We start from the raw sequence: 16,703 nt of genomic DNA, 5'->3' as shown, positions 1-16,703 counted from the left end.
GGGAGGCCCTCTACTCCGTGCATGTTTTACTCCACATTTTGAAACTATTAAAAGTGTGGTCATTTCCCAGTGGTAAATGACCTGAAGGAATCAGGTATTACAAAGCAGGTATTTATGATGGATGGCACTAAAATCATGTTCTTTCATAATTTATTCATGGCCCCAGTATGGAAATCACTGGTTCAACAGAGCAAGTCCATTCCCCAAAATTTCAAGATTAACTCAAGAAATCATAACTCTATCATGGTGTCCATTAGAAGGAAGCCAATACGTAGAACTTGTTGTAACAGTGTTGGGGCAGTTTGCAAAAATGAATCAATGAGGCAACCCTCAACCCTGGCATTAATAAAAGGAGGAAAAAGATTCCCTGACAGGGTGAAAGGATACTGTGTAACCAAAGCCAGGAGTCAGACTGCCTGATCCAAGTTAGTGTCTTGGAGGAGAAGTAACACAGCTAGAAATGCTGTCAAAGAGCGGTAATATCCTCCTTCTATCCTCCTTCAGCTCTCTTGAAGTGATCTGACAAAATTAATCCTAAAGCCAATCAGCAAAGGAACCTGGGAAATGCAATTTTTAGAGGTCAGATCCTACAATAGAGTACAATTCAAAGTAAGGGCAAATGGACTATGATGGACATATCTTCCTCTCCAAAAATGTGTTTTCCTTGCTGTATATATTCTGATTATCCTCAAAAGGTTGTTTTTTTTATTTTAAACAAAAGGGTTTTTAAATTGAGATATAATTGACATTAACATTAATCATTACATAATTAATTATATAATAAATAATATAATTAATATAATTAACATTATATTAGTTTCAGGTATACAACATAGTGATTCAATATTTGTAAATACTGTGAGATGATCACACAGTAAGTCTAGCTAGCATTCCTCACCACACATAGTTACAATTTTTTTTCTTGTAATGGGTACTTCTGAGATATATTCACTTGGTGATTTTCAAATATACAACACAGTATTATTAGCTGTCATCACCATGCTATATGTTACATCTCCATGACTTATTTACTTGATAACTGGAAGTTTGTATCTTTTGACTCCCTTTATCCGGTTTGGTGACAGAGGCTTCATATGGAGATAACCTTAATATTATTACTCAAAGTGAGAATTCTAGCGGAATTCTAGTGGAAAATGGTGCCAGAACTCAAATGGGTACCATCAGATATCTTCAAAACTTTAATACTAAATGTGGAGGAAATCAAGTATCCTAATGAAAAAGACTTGCTGAATGGGCTAAATGGAAAAGATCAACAGGACTTATGTTCCCAAGAATTCTCTTTAGGCTTTTCTATTATTTCTTGGGAGTTGGAATAGATATGTGAAAATTAGACCATTCTAATATGTTGAAAAAAAAGCCCCACCATTTTAAAAAAGAATGAGCACTTAATATGTCGAGCATGTAAAATGAGTTTGTGAACATTAGTTCATTTAATATTTACAATAAATTTGGTGAAAAAGCACTCACAGCCCACTTTACAGATGGTAAAACTAATCTTAGAGATTTAAGGATCTTGCCCAAGGTCACACATCTGATAAATGCTAAAGCCTTCGGCTATGGCTAAAAGCCAGAATACAAATCCAAGTCTCAAAGACTCTACAAAATCTATACCCTCAACACTCAGCTGTAGTGCTAATATACGTGCGAAAAATTGGTAAATTGTTATTGGACAGAAAAGATTTTTTCAAAATATATGTGATCTATGTGAGCAAGGAATCAGGCTTTTTATCCTCTACAACAGCATCAAGTTCCTTATCTTGTCATGAAGACATTGCCTTTTTTTTAGTTGTCGATGTAGGACTTTGTTAGAGGATCCTCAAATTTTATATTTAAGGTTATAAAGAAAAACCATTCTTCCCTTAGCAACCAGAACTATGTTGAAAAGCGCCATTAAGCTTCTCACTTGGATCCATATTATCCATTTAAGAGCCTAGATGTGTAAATCAACAGCAGCATTTGGGTACATGAAATCAGACTGAGCCCACAGCTTTCATAGAAAAAAAAATTGCTTTCTTATTTAATACTTAATGAAGGCTAGTTAGTATAATCTCTATGGATATAGTAGAAGTAATTATTTCACTAAAAATTAATTTAGCTAAAAACTAGAAAAAAAATGAAGCATTATTTTCTTCATACATTGTATTACTTAAAACAACATTCTTTAATACTTCAGGAAAATGAATCTAAATATTATAAATTCTAAATGTAAAGCTGATATTTCCCAATGGCAGTCTTTCTTAAAGTAGTTCCTTTCTTTTTGGTCATAGTCTTCAGTTGAGTATATTGTAACATATTTTAATGCCCCAAATGATATCCATAAGAATGATATATAAAGGTGACTTCTCATCTCTGTTAAAATTTCCTTTAGCAATCAAGTATTTGAAATATCTGAAAAACTGATTCTTCTCTGGCTATTCAGTTTTTATTTCCATCTTTCCTTTATTCTTTAACAAGTTTTCAATGATACTTGTAACATTTCCTACTGTGACATATAATAGAAAAGCAATTGGTCTTTAATTTTGTCTTTCCCACCTTTCTTACCATAGTTTAATGGTCAAATAATATTTTAGCTATCATTAAACTGTTTTGAATGTATAAGCTGATATTTTGCTTACTCCTTTCCTAGAGTTGTTCATCTACAGTAGACATCTAAATACTTTTAAAACAAGCCTAATAATTCCTTAAAGAAATCAAATTGCAACCAATGCAGACAAATCACTAGGAAAATTATGTAGGTGTGGTTCATGTCTAACCTACAGTCATTATATTAAATCATGTCTGGGGCAGCTGGTTGAATTTATATATTAAACAGAAATTTTCTAAGTGACACTTCTTCTAATGCACTGTGATTTTACTTTTCTGAACTTCAAGTCTTATTTCATTAGAATGACTCAAATAACTATACTATAAACTCACACAAATTTTCATCAAATTTAAGGTTTATGAAACATGTCATCTAAAAGATGTAAAAGCTGTATTGTTCTCATTTCTTTTTTGTGTGTGTGCCTGCTATTTAAAATCCAAAGACCTATACTTGATAGAAATAGAGGGTAAAGGACTAGATGTGAACATGTTAGAAATCCAACTATGAACAAAATTACCTTGTATTCCACTCAAATGACTGCATCATGTTTTTATTAAACTACTGAGAAAAATGAATGCATTTCAGGATGTGATTAATCTTTCTGTGAATACAGAAAATAGAATAAGTTATATATTTTCTCTTAAAAGTAATATTAATTCAGAGGTTATCCTACATATATTATTTTCCACATGATACTTTTACAAATGATTGACATTCAATAGGAAAATAAATTTTTTATTGAGGTATAATTGCCATAACTATAGTTTCAGGTATATAACATAATGATATGATATTTGTACATACTACAAAATGATCACCACAATAACTCTAGTGCCATTTATCACCGAAGCTTCAAAAATACTTTTTTTGGTGATGAGAACTTTTACAATTTACCCTCCTGGGAACTTTCAAGTATACATTATAATATTATTGACTATAGTCAGTATGCTGTACATTACATCTCCATTACTTACTAATTTTATAATTGGATGTTTGTACCTCTTGACTCCCTTCACCTCGTTTGCCTACCATTCAACTTCCATCCCCTCTAGTAACCACCATTCTGTTCTCTGTACCTATAAGTTTTGTTTTGTTTGTTTTGTGTTTTAGATTCCATATGTAGGTGAAAACATATGGTATTTATCTTTCTCTGTCCAACTTATTTCACTTAGCTAATTCTCTTAAGGTCCAACAATGTGCTTGTAAATGACAAGATTTAATTCATTTTTATGGCTGAGTAGTTTTCCATTGTATATATATTTACCACATCTTGTTTATCCATTCATCCATCGATAGACACTTAGGTTGTTTCCATATCTTGGCTATTGTAAATAATGCTGCAACAAACATGGAAGTGCACATATCTTTCGAATTGGTGTTTTTGTTTTCTTTGGATAAATACCTAGCAGTGGAATTGCTGGGTCATATGGTAGCTCTATTTCTAATTTGGGGGGGAACCTCCATACTGTTTTCCACAGTGGCTACATGAATTTTTATTGCCGTGTACAGTGCACGATGGTGCCCTTTTCTCCACATCTTCACCAACACATGTTATTTCTTGTTATTTTGCCATTCTAACAGGTGTGAGGTGGTATCTATTGGGATTCGATCTTGCGTTTTCCTGATAATTGGTGATGTTGAGCATCTTTTCACGTGCCTATTGGCCATCTGTATGTCTTCTTTGAAAAAATGTCTATTCAGGTATTCTATCCATTTTGTAATTGGAGTTGTTTTTGGTTTTGTTTGCTATTTAGCTTATGGGTTCTGTACATACAGCAGATATTAACCCTTCACAGGATATGATTTGAAAATATTTCCTCACATTCAGTAGACTGTATTTTCATTTTGTTGATGATTTCCTTTGCTGTGCAGAGTATTTTAGTTTGATGTAGTTCCATTTATTTTTGATTTTGTTGCCTTTGCTTTTAGAGTCCAGTCCAAAAAATCATTGCTGAGAATAATACCAGGGAGCTTATGACCATATTTTCTTCCAGGAGTTTTATGGTTTCATTTTCCATTCAAGTCTTTAATCCATTTTGAATTGATTCTTTCATACAATGAGATAGTAATTTAGTGTCATTTATTTGCATGTAGCTGTCCAGATTTCCCAACATTGCTTACGGATGAGATTGTTCTTTCCTGTTGTATATTCTCACCTTATTTGTCATAAGTTAATTGTGGATTTATTTCTGAGCTCTCTCTTCTGTTCTATTATTGTCTATGAGTCTGTTTTTATGCCAATACTGTAGAGTTTTGATGACTATCGGTCTGTAATGTAGTTTGAAATCAGGAAGCACGGTGTCTCTAGATTTGTTTTTATTTCTCAAGATTGCTTTGCCTATTCAGGGTCTTGTGATTCCATACATGTTTTAGGATAATTTGTTCTATTTCTGTGAAAAGTGCCATTGGAAATTTGATAGAGATTGCACTAAATCTGCAGATTGCTTTGGGTAGTATGGACATTTTAACATTATTAATTCTTCCAATCAATGGTCATGGAATATTTTTCTATTTGTTTGTATCTTTGCAAATTTCTTTCATCAGTAACTTATAGTTTTCAGTGTACAGCTCTTTTACCTCCCTTGTTAAATTTATTCCTGAGCATTTTATTATTTTTGATGCAATTGTAAATGTAACTGTTTTCTTATTTTCTCTTTCTGATAGTTTGTGTATAGAAATGCAAGTTTGGGGGGACGCTTGGGTGGCTCAGTTGGTTAAGCAGCTGCCTTCGGCTCAGGTCATGATCCCAGCATCCTGGGATCGAGTCCCACATCGGGCTCCTTGTTCTGTGGGGAGCCTGCTTCTCCCTCTGCCTATGCCTGCCACTCTGTCTGCCTGTGCTCTCTCTCTCTCTCTCTCTCTTTCTGACAAATAAATAAATAAAATCTTTAAAAAAAAAAAAGAAAAAAAAAGAAATGCAAGTTTGTTGGGGGGGTATATTGACTTTGTACTTGGAACTTTACTAAATGCTGTTAGTTCTAACAGTTTTGGGGGGGGAACTCTAGGGTTCTGTATATACAAAATCATGTCATCTTCAAATAGTGCCAGTTAGTTATATTTCTTCCTTTATTTCTTCCATCTTCCTTGGATAATGCCTTTTGTTTCTTTTTCTTACTTAATTAAAACTCTGGGTAGGACTTGCAATACTATGTTGAATAAAAGTGGTGAAAAATGAGCATTCTGTCTTGTTTCTGATTTTAAAGAAAAAGCTTTCAGCTTTTCACCTTTGAGGATATTAGCTATGAACTTGTCCTAAATGCCCTTCATTTTGTTCAGGTGTGTTCCCTCTATACCCACTTGGTTGAGAATTTTTATCATAAATGGATGTTGAATTTTGTCAAATGCTTTTCTGTACCTATTGAAATAATCATATAACTTTTTCCTTCATTTTATTCACATATATCACATTGATTGATTTGTAAATGTTGAACATCCTTACATCCCTGGAAGAAATCCCACTTGGTCATGACGTATGATCTATCTGTTTGTTAGAATTCACCAATGAAGCCATCTGGTCCTGGGCTTTTGTTGCAAGGTTTTGTATTATAGATTCAGTCTCCTTACTAGTAATTGATCTACTCAGATTTACTATATTTCCATCATTCAGTCTTGGAAGATTGTACGTTTCTAGGAATGTATTCCTTTCTTCTAGGTTGTCCAAATTGTTGGCGTACATTGTTCATAGCAGTCTCTTACAATCCTCTATATTTCTGTTGTGTCAGTTGTAACTCCTCTTTCATTTTTTATTTATTTGAGACCTCTTGATGAGTCCTGCTAAAGGTTTGTCATTTTTTTTATCCTTTCAAAGAACCCAACTTTTAATTTTATTGATTTTTTTTTTTAATTTTATTTTTAGTGACTATTTCTGCTCAGATCTTTGCTCTTTCCTTCCATCTACTAACTTAGTGCTTACTTTGTTCTTCTTTTTCTAGTTTCTTTGGGTGTAAAATTAGATTGAGATTTTTCTTGTTTTTTGATGTAAGCCTATGTCATTGCAAATTTCCCTCTTAAAACTACTTTTGCTGCATACCATAGATTTTGGTATTTTGTATTTCTATTTTCATCTGTCTCAAGGTATTCTTGGTTAAAGTTTTCTCCTTTTAGCACTTTGAACATATGATGCCATTCTCTCCTGGCCTGCAGTTTCTGCTAATATTCTCATGAAGCTTCCTTTGTACATGACAAGTTGTTTTCCTCCTGCTACTTTTAAGATTCTCTCTTTAACTTTTGGCATTTTAGTTATAATAAGTCTTGGTTTAGATCACTTGAGGTTCATCATTTTTTTTTTAAAGTAGGCTCCATGCCCAGTGTGGAACTCAATGTGGGCTTTGAACTTACAACCCTGAGATCAAGACCTGAGCTGAGATCAAGAGTCCAATCCTTCACTGTCTGAGCCATGCAGGCACCCCAGGGTTCATCTTATTTGGTACTTTATAGGCTTCCTAGATCTTGATGCCTATTTCTTTCCATAGGCTAGGAAAGTTTTCAACTATTACTTCTTCAAATATCTTTTCTGTCCCTTTCTCTCTTTCTTCTGGGATGACCCTGATGTGAATATTAATCCACTTGGTGTTGTTTTCCCTTATGCTGTCTTCACTCTTTTCCATTCCTTTTCCTTTTGCTGCTCTGATTGCATTTCACTGCCTTATCTTATAGCTCACTTATCCTTTCTTCTGCTTCACCTAGTTTGCTGTTGAACCCCTCTAGTATATTTTCAGTTCAATTATTGTATTATTCAGTTCTGTGACTTTTGTTTGGTACACCTCATATTTTTTATCTCTTTGTATTCATTCATTCTTGTCCCAAGTTCTGTAAGTTCCACTATTTGGAACTCTTTATCAGGTAAATTACCCATCTCTTCATTATGGTTCTCCGCGCCCCCCCCCCCCCCGCCCCGGCCCCTTTCTGGTTTTATCTTGCTCGTTTATTTTCAGCATATTCCTGTTTCCTCATTTTGTTTGACTCTCTGTTTCTATGTATCAGATAAAACAGCAACATCTTCCAGTCCTGAAGGAGAGGCCTATGTAGGGATGAACTCTGTTGCTGAATCTTGCTCTAGCTCTTGGTTGTCTCTTGAATCTTTGTGATTGTTCAAACAACCTAATTTATTTTTGGTAGATCCCAGTTGTTGAGGGTGTGTCAGACCGGTTCCATAGGTAGGGATCTCAGTCAGCTCTTAGTTTCAGGCTGATTGAGAGCTGGACTCGTAGGCCACAGCTTATATACAAATATAAATAGCCCTGTGGGAACAGTCATAAACCATGCTGACCTCCAGACCAGGTGATCTGTCCCCTACATGATAGTTGCAAAAATCAGGGCTGCGCACAAATGTATAAGCTCCTTTCTGGGAGGTACTGGTGAGCTGAAGCAAGTCCTAGGGAGAGCACAAGATGGCATCCCCCAGCCTATGCTTCCTGAAAGCCTTCAAATGAGTGGCAAAACTGATCCTGCCCCTCATTCTGAAACTCCAGGACAAGTAAATAGGCCTTTTTACAGAAGACTGGAAGTGTGTTTCAGTCTTCTATCTGTATGATGATACATACAGTTGTTATAGTCCCCAGTTGTTACAGTCCTTTGGGACTCAGAAATGCAAGCCCTCCCACCCTCTACTGGCCACCAGAGCCAGGTGAACAAGAAGAGTCCCTAGTGTGGTGTGCACATGACTGGCAGCTTTAGCAAGTCAGCTGGTGAGTGCAGGAAGCACACAGGTCTGCTAGCTTTAACAGGCAATGGGAGACTAGAGAAAATGTGTGCACCTGCAAGCACTAGTAAGGTAGAAAAACAGTGCAAAAATGGTGCCCACTGGTGCCTCCCTCGGGAGAGGGTCTTTGTAGGTCCCTGTCTCTCCAGCAAACTCTTTAAGTTTAGCAAATGGGTCTCCTTCACAATTAGCCTAGGCATTTTTCAAATTGCTACTTTCGTCTTGGACTATGTGAGAGCCATTTAAAAGTGCTACCTCAGTTCCCTACAGTTCTCTTGAGTCAGTTGGACATAAGCCTTGTTGTTTTTCTTTTATTTTTTTCCTCTTTTTTTAATTAAAGTACAATTAACATATGCTATCCTATTAGTTTCAGGTGTATGTCATAGTGATTTAATATTTTTAGACATTATGAGATGATCCTCATAATAAGTCTAGTTACAATCCGTCACCACACAACGTTATTATAATATCATTGACCACATTCCCTATGCTGTATATTACATCCCCATGAGTTATTTATTTTATAACTGGAAGTTTGTACCTCTTAAAGCTAGATGCTTTAGGAGATCATTTCTCTGGCATAGGTTCCAAGAACTTGGGTTATCTGCTGTGAGACATAAATGTCTCACCTGTCAAAGAAAATCTCCTACTTTGTGAGACCCCTCCCAACTGTAGTCACTGTGCTGCACAGGTAGGGTTTTTGGCAAGAGCACATCTCTCCCTTTCCTACCTATCTTGATGTGGTCTTTTTATCCTTTGTTGTGGAGGAGCTATTCAGATAGTTTTCAGGTCTTTTCAAAGGTTCCATATGGAGCTATTTAGTGTGCCCACGAAAGGAGGTGAGTTCAGGATCTTCCTTTACTGCTAGATCATACTGCCACTGGAAAATGCAATACTGAAGTCAGGAAGCAGCACAATGTAGACAAGTGGGATGGGAACTGTGGGAAGCATGGCAATATGTGTAACAGAATGTCCATCATCATCATTACTTTGTTTTTTACTTATTATCAATATGCTTTTGTTATCCCAATTTCCTTCTAAGGATAATGCTTTTAAGTGCAGGGCCCTTATTAAGCTAAATACTTTAATATGTTTGGTCATGCAATCCTGAAGCTAGAAGTCAGAAGAGATACATTTGTCTATATAGTACAGGGAAAAAGAGGTAAAGAGCAGAGAATGACCTACACAGTGTAAAATGTGACCACTTGTTATGACTGCAAACCTGCTGTAAATTCTACTTAACTTATGAAAGCTTCATAGACATGAATCTATGGCAAAGACTACCAAGGGGACTGAGTTTTATGTCTGGACTGGATGTATGATATAGAGGCTGGGGAAGATAATCCTGTAGAAATGAAAAGAATCATAGGCAATGTCATAGAACATTAAGATTTTTAAAAATTATATGTTATCTAGAGACCTAAATGAAGGTATTGTTATTATGTTGTGAGTTTCCAACAGGTGTGGAACTTTGTTCACCTTGTCAGCATAACATTCTTTGTGCTGCCTTCATAGAAAGTAATCAATATGTATTTGTTCCTGAATATTCCTTCTTCAATTCAAACTGTACACTTATAGTAAATTTCAAAAGTAACCAGTAACCATTTCTCCCTTTCTCTTACTAATTTTCTATACCTGTCAATCTGGTATTTCTGCAGAAATAATCATGCCTTTAGCATGTAATGACATCTTGCCAAATTACCCAGATGAAAAATAAAAAAACCATTCAACCATAGATTCACTATGCTATATATTAAAATAAGAATAATGCAGTGGTTTGAAAAGTATAAAGTATTTATTATTAATCAATCATCAACATAGATCTGTATATAATAAAACCCATTTTTAATAATTTGCCTCTCTGCTTTTCCAGTCCTTTGTCTCTTCTCCTGACGTCAATAATAAAAGGATCAGTCAGGCTGTTAAAATCAGTGGAGATTTAAAGTAATGTAGAAAAATCCATAAAAAGGAAACTAAAAACTCCATACTCACCCACCTGTGTTTCAGCTGCAAAGCTTCCAAGAAGAATATCCACAAAGAAAAAGAGACAAAGATATAGAAATGGAAAGAGGAAGAAAAGTTGTCTACAGAGTTGTCCTTTGAATCAGAAATGGAATACCCCCCTGACTCTTTATCAAAGTTCTGCTCCAAAATTATATTATTCCCTGGTGCAGTTTTCTTAAATGAATCAGACTGTGTAATCTTAAATGAAATCACACTGGGACAAATTAAAGATTTTAAAACTTTATCATCTCACTAGAAAACCACTGATGATTAAGATTAAGCCATTGGTAACTTCTACCAATAGAAAGATTGTTTTGTATATTACCTCTGACAAGTCTGTGGACTTTCTAGTCTGTTAGACCATACACCTCTTCAAAATGAATTATAATGAAATAATACCACAAGAAGGAATATTAACATTTCAGCAATGCAATTTCTTAACCCAGATGGGAAACCACTTAAGCTTAAAATATAATGAATAAGGAAAAAAAGATGTAAAACTCAGTGCATTTCATTTAATTCATAACCCAAATTTCCTGAAGTGCTTCCTTAGAATGTTTCCAAGTCTCAGGGTTTGCTAAGATATATTTTAGAACTCTTTGGATGTCCATTAGTTCACATGCAAAAACACAGGGCCTAGAGCTGCGAAGTTATTCCTTAAATCTTCTAGGTAGAAGACAGAACAAGCAAGAATGATTTATCCTAAAAATTAAAGCCTCAGTCCTCCCCGTATGCTGATTATCTACCTTGTCCTTCAAGTTCTTTAAGAACGCTGATTTCACAAGCTCTTGGTCACCTATTCAATGTTCATTCTGCTTTGCTGTTTACAATTCTTTCCTTAGACACTTTAAATGATCATACCTTAAATTGGACCATCACCCTGTACCCATTCCTTAGGTGGCTGGAAACCCAGAAGAATCTATCCCTAGATTTCTAAATTGTCTGCTCATATCCATATCTGGTTTTTTTTTTTTTTTTTTGCGACGTGAATCTTAACTTAAAAAATATTGGGTTTTAGAGAAAAGGAGATAATTTTAGACTTAGAGAAAGTTGCCAAAATAGTATGGAAAGTTCCTATATACCCTTCACCCAGCTGTTCCTTTTGTTAGTAACTTATATAACCATAGAATATTAATAAAAACTAAGAAATTAACCTTGTACAAATATAGTAACTAAAGTAAGGAATTTTGTTTTGGATTTCATGGGTTTTTCCATTAATATTCTTTCTCTGTTCTATAATCTAATTTAAGATTCCACGTTACATTTAGTTGTCACATAACTGATAGGTCTCCATTCTTTGGCAGACTTTCAGTCCTGCTTTAACCTTGATATATTTGCTGAGTATTGGTTAGTTATTTTGTATAATGTCCTTCAATTTAGATAGACCTGGGCTAGTTTTACCTTGATTATATTATACTTACTCTCAGGACATCACATCTAGATCTATAACTGATGAGGTTAATCTTGATCCCTTGATTAAGTGATTTCAGCCACAAGTTTCTATTACAAAGTTACTATTTTATCCTTTGTAAATACTAAGTGCTTTGGGGTAGATAATTTGAGACTGCAAATATTTTGTTCCTGCTTAAATTTTAGCCCACTAATTTTAGCATTCATCAGTGGACCTTGTCTATGGCAGTTATTACGTTAGCTTTTTTAAATTGAAGTATAGTTGATACACAATGTTACATTAGTTTCAGGTATACAATATGGTAATACAACAAGTTGATACATTATGCTGTTGAGCTCTCCACAAGTGTAACTACCATCTGTCACCATCAATGCTATTATAATACTATTGACTATATTCCCTAGGCTGTACATTTTACCCTGGGACTTATTCATTTCATAACTGGAAGCCTGTGTCTCCCACTCTATTTCACCCAGTTTCCCATCACCCCTCACCCTCCTGTCTGATAACCACCAGTTTATTCTCTGTATTTATAGGTCTGCTTCTGCTTTTTGTTTATTCACTTGTTTTGTTTTTTTAGGTTCTGTTTATAAATGAAATCGTATGGTAGATATCTTTCTCAGTCTGACTTATTTCACAGCATAATACCCTCTAGGTCTATTGTGGCATTTTCAAAGGTGGTTTTCTATTTCCCTCATTCTTTCCATGTCCATCAAATTCTTCTGTAAGAGATTATAATCTCTTCTTGTTTGTTTCAGTATGGACCCTTTGTTTTATTCTTTGCTATAAATCAATACCATCATTTATATTTTTGCTAAATTTTTAGCAAAGTGCTTAAGAAGCAAAGTGCTTCTGTTGGAAGCACTTTCAGGCTGGCCTCTGTGCCCTTTGACATGCTTCCATCTTTTATACCTTCCTCCCTTCTTCTCCCTCCTTTCTCTCCTTTTCCCTCCCTTCTGTCTCTCCCTTCTTCTTTTATTTTGCACTTCCATAGGTAATGGTACCACGAGATACTCTATATTTATTTTATTTCTACTAGCCCAAATCTGGAATCAACCCATTCTTTGAAGAACTTTGACTTCTTTTACTTGAGAATGTCATTTGCAAACCAAAATTTGGATAGTAGATAAAGCTCGATACTAGTGGGTGTTACTACTTCTCATCTCTCTCAGTGAATAGAGCTAAACCCAAGCTATTAAAACAAATCCATGACTCCATATTGGTACAGCTCCGGTTCAGAAACACAGATCATTCTAATCTTCATCCTTCCCTTATGAAACTTCTTTCTCCAAAAGTCAGTGATCTCGTTTTTATTATCAACAATATACTTACTACTTCTCAAGCCCTAGGATATATATAAAATAATTTCAGAATTGCTAGCCCATACCTCTGTGAGCAAAAAATTTACCAACTATAATATAGGATTTGTGTACACTACTTTTGGTCTTCATATTTTCTAATCAAAATGCTCTTTTCCAAAGCAACTTTGGTCACTTTCATTCTTCCCCATCCCGTCAGTATGGTTATACTTTTTTTAATGCAATTATGTTCATTTGTCAGGTCTATGTTAATCATTCTGCCTTTACCTAGGAATTAACATTGTTGGTTTTTTATTTGCATAAAGTAAAATTCCATTTTAGCAGTATAGAATTATATAGAATTATGGGCTGAATTGTGTTCTCCACCCTCCCCCCATATATTGAAGACCTAATACACAGTCCCTCAGAATGTGACTGCATTGGGAAAAGAGGCCTTTAAAGAGGTGATTAAGTTAAAATGAGGTCCTTAGGGTGGCGCTTAATTCAATCTGACTGGTATTCTTGTAAGAAGAGGGATTAGCACACACAGAAAGCCAGTAGGGGTACAAGTGCAGAGAAAGACCACATGAAGACACAGGGGAAATGTGGCCATCTCCACGCCAAAGAAAGAGGCCTCAGAAGAAAACAAACCTGCTAACACCTTGATCTTGAACTTCTAGCCCTCCACAATATGCAGTCAAATGCTCTACCCCTGAGCTATACCCCGAGCCCTCCACACTATGAAAAACAAAGTTCTCATGTTTAAATCACCCAGCCTGTGGTATTGTTACCACTAGCTGACTAATATGTATGGGTTTTGACAAATAGAGTCATCTATCCATTACTATAGTTCCATACAGAACAACAGTTTCATGACCTCAAATTTCCTTCATGCTGACCCTTTATAGTAAAATCCTCTCTGCACCTCAAAAACCCTGGCAACCAACTATTTTCCATTTCTATAATTTTTCTTGTTCTAAATTGTTATATAAATAGAACCACCTATTTTGTAGTCTTTCATTTACCAAAACACACTTAAAATTCATCCAGATTCCTGCAAAAATGGTTTGTTCCTTTTTATTGCTGAGTAATGCTCCATTTTTACAAATATGTTGCTATTGTTAAATCCATTCACTAGTGAAGGACATCTTGATTGTTTCCAATTTATAGTCCAAAGACTACAAATAAAGTGGCTATGCACACTCACATACGTGTGTGTGTGTGTGTGTGTGTGTGTGTGTGTGTGTACTTAAGTTTTCATTTCCCTTAAGTAGATACCTAGAAGTGTAATCAATGAATCATGTAGCATATGGATATTTAACATTTTAAGAAACTGTCAAATTAGGATCACCTGTGTGGCTTAGTTGGTTAAGCATCCAACTCAGTATCAGCTCAGGTCATGATCTCAGGGTTCTGAGATTGAGTCCTGTGTTGGCAGGGATGTCTAATTGGGATTCTCTCCCTCTGCCCCTCCTCCCACTCTCCCATTCTCTCTCTCAAATAAATAAATCTTAAAGAAAAAAAAAAAAAAAAGAAACTGTCAAACTGTCTTCCTAATTGCATATACTATTTTGTATTTCCACCCATAATGAGTGGAAAGGCCAGTTGCTCAATATCCTTGTCAGCACTTAATGTCAATTTTTCTTGTCTGTCTCTTTTTGCCTTTCTTATGAGAGTTATCTGCAGTAGTCTTTAATATCCTTTTAACATCTGTGGTGAGATCCTCTCTTTTGGTCCTGATATTGTTGATTTGTGTCTTGTCCCTTTTTTCTTGGTCAGTTTGGCTACAGGTTTTACATTTCATTGATCTTTTCAAAGAATCAGTTTCTGGTCTCACAGATTTTTTTTTCTATTATTGTTCTGCTTTAATTTCATTGATTTCTACTCTTATCTCTATTATTGCCTTCTGCTTATTTTGGGTTTAGTTTGCTCTTCCTTTTCAAGAGTCTTGAGGTAGAAGCTGACATTAGTAATTTGAAATTACTAATTTCCTCTCTAATATAAGAAATTAATGTAAATTTCCTTCTAAGCACTGCTTTACTTATACCTATAAATTTTGATATGTTGAGCTTTTGTTTTCCATGAAATGAAATGTTTCTGAAATAAAATGAAATGTATAATATGTTTTTCAGTTTCCTATAAGATTTCCTCTTTGATCCATGAGTTATTTAAAAGTGTACCAATTTATTTTCAAATATTTGAGGATTTACCAACGATTTTTCTGTTCTTGATTTCTAATTAAATTCCATTATGGCCCCAAAACATGCTTCTTATGTTTTTATCTTCTTTTAACATTTTTGATGTTTATTTTATAACCTAGAAAATGCCATCTCTTGATAAATGCTTCCTTTGTAATTGAAAAGAATCTGAATGATGCTGTCTTGGGTGGAGTGTTCTATAAGTGTCTATAAGTGTCAGTTATATTTAGTTGGTTTCCAGATTCTTATTATTTGTTCTAATGATTACTAAGAGAGTTGAAACTCCCAACTGTTGTGGAGTTCTCTATTTTTCCTTTCAACTCAAAGAGTTTTTGTGTCATTATTTTGATGTTCTGTCGTTTGTTGCATACATGTTGAGGATATTATGTACTAATGGAGAACTGACTCATTCTCATTATGTAATATCCTCTTTGTGATAATATTCCTTCTTCTGAAGACAATATTTATCTCATATTAGTACAGCTACTCCAACTTTCTTTTATTTGTATAGTATACCTTTCTGCATCCTTTATTCTGTGTCTTTTATTTAAAGTAGGTCTCATACAGATAAAATTTAGTTGGGTGTTGCTTTTTCATCCAGTCCTGACAATCTCTGTCTTTTAATGCATTTTCTTAGGCTTCTTATACTTTGTATGATTTTAGATATACTTTGTATTTGTTTTATCTGTTGTTTTTCCACTACTTTTTGGTTGAGTGTTTTTGCACAACTTCATTTTATTATCTATTAACTTATTATTTAAATCTCTTTTTTAAATATTTTAATGGTTGACCAGGTGAGATTCATCCCTGGGTTACAAGGATGGTTCAACATTCACAAATCAATCAATGTGATAGAACAAATAAGAGAAGAGAGGAGAACCACATGGTCCTCTCAATTGATGCAGAAAAAGCATTTGACAAAATCCAGCATCCGTTCCTGATTAAAATGTTTCAAAGTATAGGGATAGAGTGAACATTCCTGAACTTCATAAAATCTATCTATGAAAGACCCACAGCAAAAATCATCCTCAATGGGAAAAAGCTCACAGCCTTCCCGTTGAGATCAGGAACACGACAAGGATGTCCACTCTCACCACTCTTGTTCAACGTAGTATTAAAAGTCCTAGCAACAGCAATCAGACAACAAAGAGAAACAAAAGGTATCCAAATTTATTTTCAGCATAACAGTATTCACTGTTTTTTGTACCACACCCAGTGCTCCATGCAATCCGTGACCTCTCTAATACCCACCACCTGGTTCCCCCAACCTCTCACCCCCCCACCTCTTCAAACCCTTCAGATTGTTTTTCAGAGTCCATAGTCTCTCATTATTCACCTCCCCTTCCAATTACCCCCAACTCCCTTCGCCTAACTCCCCATGTCCTCCATGCTATTTGTTATGCTCCACAAATAAGTGAAACCATATGATACTTGACTCTCTCTGCTTGACTTACTTCACTCAGCATAATCTCTTCCAGTCCTGTCC

Source organism: Enhydra lutris, unplaced genomic scaffold, assembly GCF_002288905.1.
Source record: "Enhydra lutris kenyoni isolate GAN:26980312 unplaced genomic scaffold, ASM228890v2 scaffoldscaffold14, whole genome shotgun sequence".
In the NCBI taxonomy this organism is placed as follows: domain Eukaryota; kingdom Metazoa; phylum Chordata; class Mammalia; order Carnivora; family Mustelidae; genus Enhydra; species Enhydra lutris.
Note: the sequence above shows the minus strand (reverse complement) of the source record.